This window comes from Bos grunniens, chromosome 14 (genome assembly GCF_055505025.1).
Source record: "Bos grunniens cultivar Pamir isolate PY7600 chromosome 14, Bosgru_T2T1.0, whole genome shotgun sequence".
NCBI classification, from domain to species: domain Eukaryota; kingdom Metazoa; phylum Chordata; class Mammalia; order Artiodactyla; family Bovidae; genus Bos; species Bos grunniens.
This window is the reverse complement of record NC_141178.1, coordinates 51917558-51924124: the sequence shown is the minus strand read 5'-3', so window position 1 is coordinate 51924124 and position 6567 is coordinate 51917558. Positions and strand designations below refer to the sequence as shown.

General features: G+C 44.1%; 1 protein-coding gene and 1 non-coding gene across 5 annotated transcripts in view; both read left to right on the top strand.

Moving 5' to 3' along the window:
• The first annotated feature begins 3644 nt into the window (after nt 1-3644).
• Nucleotides 3645-6567, top strand: part of TRIM55 (tripartite motif containing 55) — a 60406-nt gene continuing 57483 nt past the window's right edge. The window contains exon 1 of one of the 4 annotated variants that reach the window (XM_086336772.1): nt 3645-4134. The gene's annotated coding sequence lies outside the window, so the exon portion shown is untranslated. The remainder of the gene's footprint in view (nt 4135-6567) is intronic. The other 3 variants (XM_086336762.1, XM_086336765.1, XM_086336770.1) reach the window with 3 other exon arrangements.
• TRNAY-GUA (transfer RNA tyrosine (anticodon GUA)) lies at nt 5990-6083 on the top strand. The gene is made up of 2 exons: nt 5990-6026; nt 6048-6083. It is a non-coding gene; the product is annotated as a tRNA-Tyr (tRNA).

Here is a 6567-nt window from a genome sequence, read left to right as displayed (position 1 = left end):
GTTCATTCTTTCATAAATTAAAATTATAAATTAACAATAATAACCAGTAGTCATTGAGCTCCCTGGTGGCTCAGTGGTAAAGAACCTGCCTGCTGATGCAGGAGACGTGGCTTCAGTCCCTGGGTTGGGAAGATCCTGTAGAGAAGGAAATGGCAAATCCCTCCAGTGTTCTTGCCTAGGAAATCCCATGGGCAGAGGAGCCTCATGGGCTACAGTTCATGGAGTCTCAAGAGGCAGATATGACTTAGCAACTGAACAACAACAACATTGTCCTCAGTACCTGACACTGTCCTATATTAGCTTTATATATTTTATATTTATATAGTAACTTAATGCTCTCAACAACCTATGGGACAAGTACAATCAGCATTATCATTCCCCATTTTTCAGACAAAGAAACTAAAACAGGTTAAGTACCTTGGCCAAGATCACCCAGTTAGTGAGGGGTACAGCAGGCTGGTCATTGAGTCCATGATCTTAATGCCACACTACATTATTTACTACTACATTTGTCCTTCAAAACAAACCCTCTATACCTCCCTATCCACCTCCTTCCCAGAGTCCTTTTGTTTTCAAAAGAACATTCTCTCCTGTCACTTCTTTTATTATCTACCTTTCTCTTCAACTGCCCTTTGCTGTTCAAGAAGATTCCTACAGAACAGGGGTCCCCAACCTCTGGGATCTAATGCCTGATGATCTGAGGTAAAGCTGATGCAACAATAATAGAAATAATGTACACAATAAATGAAATGCACTTGAATCATCCTGAAACACCCACCTCCCGCCCCAGACCATGGAAAAATCGTCTTCCATGAAACCAGTCCCTGGTGCTAAAAAGGGTGGGGACCACTGGACTAGTGAATAGCCTTACTGAAATTCCAGTGACTTCCTCAAGTAAATCCTCAAAGCCTCAAAATCCTCAAATTCCTAAGAATTAGCAATCCTTTATTATTTCTCCGTAGTACAAAGGACATACAACTTAGCAAACTGACTTTTTCTAAAGGAACTTTACCTGCAACCATTTAAAATAAATATGTGTGTGTCTTGTGTGAGTATATATATTCTGTAATAATTTGTTTTACTTTTTGCCCTATGCCAATTTTCCATTTTATGCTCCACACACTGGATCAACCTGTGCTTTGTTTTTTCCCTCTGGTACTCACAACTGCTGAACCTACTCTACATGTTATATATAATCAATATACTGTCTGTCTGCCTCCAGAATGTGTGCTCCATCAGAGCAGGGATTTGTGCCTGTTTTGTTTACTGCTGCATCTCCAGCACTAGAGCAATACAATACCTAACACATAGTAGAGACTAACGGAGAAGGCAATGGCACCCCACTCCAGTACTCTTGCCTGGAAAATCCCATAGATGGAGGAGCCTGGTGGGCTGCAGTCTATGGGGTCGCTAAGAGTCGGACACGACTGAACGACTTCTCTTTCACTTTTCACTTTCATGCATTGGAGAAGGAAATGGCAACCCACTCCAGTGTTCTTGCCTGGAGAATCCCAGGGACGGGGGAGCCTGGTTGGCTGCCGTCTCTGGGGTCGCACAGAGTCGGACACGACTGAAGTGGCTTAGCAGCAGCAGCAGTAGAGATTAAATAAATGTTTGTTAAAGGAATATGAATCTCTAAAGGAAATCTCCCTGCAACATCCTCCCAGACTCCCACCCTTCAAATCATGCCTTTGGGAAAGACACTGTGTGAACAAGATGAGAGCCCTCCTCTCCCTGAGCGTGAAAGACTAAACGAGTTTGCAAAGGCTTGTGGAGCCTTGGGATGTGGCTGGGTTGGTCTTGCCATCTCCCTGTAGTACAAGTGGCTCCTGTTAACCACCTTAATGGAGGTGGGGACCTGTGGGCTAGTCTCATTAAGATCTTTAGATGTAGTGATCTGGCATATAATTCAGGGTTTAGTGTGGCTTAATAATACAATCAATTCTCATTATCACAGATTCCAGGTTTGCGAATTTGCCTACTTGTTATTATTCATTCAGTTCAGTTCAGCCGCTCAGTCATGTCTGACTCTTTTCGACCCCATGGACTGCAGCACACCAGGCCTCCCTGTCCATTGCCAACTCCCAGAGTTTATTCAAACTCATATCCATCAAGTTAGTGATGCCATCCAACCATCTCATCCTCTGTCGTCCCCTTCTCCTCCTGCCTTCAATCTTTTTCAGCATCAGGATCTTTTCCAATGAGTCAGTACTTCCCATCAGGTGGCCAATGTATTTGAGTTTCAGCATCAGTCCTTCCAATGAATATTCAGGACTGATTTCCTTTAGGATTGACTGGCTGGATCTCCTTGCAGTCCAAGGGACTCTCAAGAGTCTTCTCCAACATCACAGTTCAAAAGCATCAATTCTTCAGTTATCAGCTTTCTTTATAGTCCAACTCTCACATCCATACATGACTACTGGATAAACCATAGCTTTGACTATACAGACCTTTGTTGGCAAAGTAATGTCTCTGCTTTTTAATATGCTGTCTAGGTTGGTCATAACTTTTCTTTCAAGGAGCAAGCGCCTTTAATTTCACGGCTGCAGTCATCACCATCTGCAGTAATTTTGGAGCACAAAAAAATAAAGTCTGACACTGTTTCCACTGTTTACCCATCTATTTGCCATGAAGTGATGGGACCAGATGCCATGATCTTAGTTTTCTGAATGTTGAGCTTTAAGCCAACTTTTTCACTCTCCTCTCTCACTTTCATCAAGAGGCTCTTTAGTTCTTCTTCGCTTTCTGCCATAAGGGTGGTGTCATCTGCATATCTGAGGTTATTGATGTTTCTCCCGGCAATCTTGATTCCAGCTTGTGCTTCATCCAGCCCAGTGTTTCTCATGATGTACTCTGCATATAAGTTACATAAGCAGTGTGACAATATACAGCCTTGATGTATTCCTTTCCCTATTATTCATTTATAACCCCCCATATCAGTACTCACAGTGCTTTCGTGGTCACTTGCAGAGACACACAGAACAGCAAAAGATCCCAGCTGCCCAGGGTACATGCTCCCAGCAGAGAATAACAAGATAACAGTCTTTTTGTTTCAGCCCTCTTACTGTAAACAAGTATCACTTTTTTTGGTGTGTGCTTTCTATTTGAATCTCATTGTTTAAAATTCTTAAAAGCACAGAGCTGTCTCCTGTTTCTAAGCACAAGAGGTTATAGTGTGCCTTATAGAGAAAATATGTGCGTTAGATAAGCTTCTTCCAGGTATGAGTAATAGTGCTATTGGGCATGAGTTCAATGTTACTGCATCAAAAATATGCAGGTATCTTAACAGAAGCATAAATAAAACAAGGTTGCGTATTAAATAAGGTGTCTTAACAGAAGCATGAATAAAACAAGGTTGTGTATCGATCACTTAATGATGAAAATGTTGTGAACAGAGGCTCACAGGAACTTAGCCCTATATTTCCCCAGGAGCAATGGTTCAGTATTTACTAAATCAGTGTTTGTGGTGTCTTCATAGACCCTAACTACCACGAATAACAAGAATCAACTGTAGCTCCCCTGGAACAGTTCCCTTTCTGACCTTGGAAATAGCACCTCTGTGGTTTCTCACAAACAACCTTCTTGGAGACAGTAAATATTTACAGGAAGCCATGGATGAGGACTCAGTAAACCCGAATTCAACTCTGCTTCCCGAGTCTGGAGGGTCATCCTGAGGAAATTATTTAACCTTTCTTTGTAGGGCCTTGTGATCTGTAGAACGGTTTCCTTAATTAAAAAGGAAGAATGTGAAAGTACTTTCAAGCGGATATGTGTAAGGTATTTTTCCAAGTTGAACAAGGGCTTTTCAGATCTCAGGATACCTTGGCATGATTTTCATGGAGCATCACTGTTAACAAATTTTAGAAACTTGATCATTGTGTTTGAGAGATAAGAAGAGCGCTCCCTTTAGTAAATGGAACACTTTGTTACTCCCAGAACGTCCTGGTTGTCATTTGTTCTTGCCTGACGTCAGAAACTGCCTTTCAACCTCCTTCCTCCCAGGGAGCAGTCCAGCATCCAGTCACTCTAATTCAAGTGTCCATCTGGTGACAAGTAGTGCCAAGGAAGGAGTCCTGGCTGGTGATTCAGGAAAGCTGAGATCTTATCTGCCATTGTTCAACTTTGTTACTGAAGGTAAGTTATTTCACAGCTTTGGGCACCAGTTCCTTCATTTAAAAGTAATTTTCATTAAATGCTGTCCTAGATGACAACTATGGGAAGGGGCTGATAGAGGATGAGATGGTTGAATGGCATCATCGACTCAATGGACATGAATTTGAGCAAACTCCGGGAAATGCTGAAGGACAGGGAAGCCTGGGGTGCTGCAGTCCCTGGGGGATGCAGAGTCAGACATGACTTAGGGACTGAACTGAGCTCATGGGACTGACTGCCCCACACGTATTTGGATGTGGTCAAACAAAACAATACCAAACAGTACAGGAAAGAAAGCATGTTTCTCTTTCCTCACTATCTCTGTATCGGTTCGCTGGGGCTCCCATAACAAAATATCACAGGCTGGCTGGCTTGAACAACAGTTTATTTTCTCAGTTGTGGTGGCTAGAAGATCAAGATCAAGAAGTCAGCAGGTTTGATTTCTTCAGAGGCCTCTCTCCTGGGCTTGCAGATGCTTGCTTCTTGTCATGTGTTCACACGATTGTCTATGTCTGGTGTTTCTCTCTCTTCCTAAATCCTTATAAGGACATTAGTCATATTCGATGAGGGCCCACCCTAACAACATCATTTTAATTATCTCTTTAAAGGGCCTATCTTCAAATAAAGCCACATTTTGAAAGCCAGAGGTTCAATATAAGAAGGGGAGACACAAGTTAGCCCACAACACAGGTCATTAGTTTCTCAAAATCATCCCAGATTTGTTTCCCATATATTTAGATGGTGAGTTCTTTATAAAGCTCTATGTACTTGCTTTGTTTTTTAGAAATTTCTAATTAGTTTTGGTTTTCTTTTTGAGAAAAGTGACATGCCTTTATCGTATCTGCAAGTTCTTACTGTGAAATAATCCATTCCTTCATCAAAGATCATCTTCCTAGAACCCCCCTGACCTCTTTCGTTTTTCCTAAGTTGTCTGATTGCTTTATTGACTTGCTGCATCACTGTCAACCTGGGATTTGTGGGCCTCTGAACTTTGAGCACCTGCCTCTGTGCCTGAAACCTCTTGGGGAGACCCGTGGGGAGAATGGTTCTGTTTCTGCAAGCTTCTAGATTGTGTATATTCTGAACTGTGATTTTTCTCCATCTTGGGACATGCATCCATTCAGACTCATTTGCTTTCCACAATCCCAGAAATTATTTAAAACCTGAAGATTGCTCATTGCACCTGCTTTGTTTTCCATGTGTGAGTTTTTCTTCTTGCATATCTTTATTATCTTTCACTGGGACCCTACGAAGGAAGGACATAATCGTACGTAGCCAACCTTTCTCATTGTATCCTCTCATGACTGGAAGAGAGGCATGTCTCTGTGGCCTCTTTTATAAGGACATTAATTCTATTCATAAGGGCTCAGCCCTCACGACTTAATCACCTCCCATAAGCTCCACCTCCTAATACCATCAACTGGGCATAAGGTTTTCAACATAGGAATCTGGGGCCACCCTGCACCACTGCCCCTCACTTGGGGAGGGGCTCAGGGGACATGAACGTTACATAATAGTGAAGCCACACCCGACAGTAACTACCCTAAGAAAAGGGAGTAAAGAAAAAGGGCAGCAGGCACGCAGGGGATGAAGAGGAAGGGGGGTGTCTCAGTTTTAACACACGAGTTGGGAGTTTTTCCCCAAGTTAGGAGTCAGACGGCGTCTAGAGAGCCATAGCCGGCCGGTCTTTGTGCGCATGCGTAAAACAAAGCTCCGCCAACGACCGCCTTCTTGTCTGGCTCTCTCCATTGCGCATGCTCAGTGTGATCTCTTAGGCCAACGCGCTCCGGTTTTTCTGTATTGAATCTCAGCGGGCGGGGTCCACATCTCGGCTGTCCCTTCGATAGCTCAGTTGGTAGAGCGGAGGACTGTAGTTGATACTCTAGCCGAGAGACATCCTTAGGTCGCTGGTTCGACTCCGGCTCGAAGGAGACAAATGTACTTTTGTCGAGCCTCCTATGATTTATCATCCTTTCCACGCAGGGGTTTCCCTGATAATCCATTACGTTCCAGAAAACAGGTGAGAGCTCTTTCGCGGCAGCTTTGGTCTATGGCAGCCTCCTGGGTGTGAAATCTTTTGCGAATCCCAGAATCAGGGACATGAAGTCCAAGTTCCCAGAGGAGCAGAGTCAACTCTTCGCGGGGCGGCTGCCGGGTCAAGGTTTTCTGCTCGTTTCTAAAGCGTCTGTGGCGTTTCCGAACCCCTGAGTCACAAAACAGCCACGCCGCGTCCCCGGGGTCAGCCCCCCAACCTTGGCTTCAGAGCACAGGCGAGGTCGGCGATGCGAGTGCTCGTGGCGGCGGCCGTGAGGAGGTGGGAGATCGGCAAGGGGGATCCTGTGCCCAGGAAACGAAAGTACACGAAGCGTAGAAACCCGAGTCAAAGTTACCAGGATAAGTTGAGAGGGCGTTCTT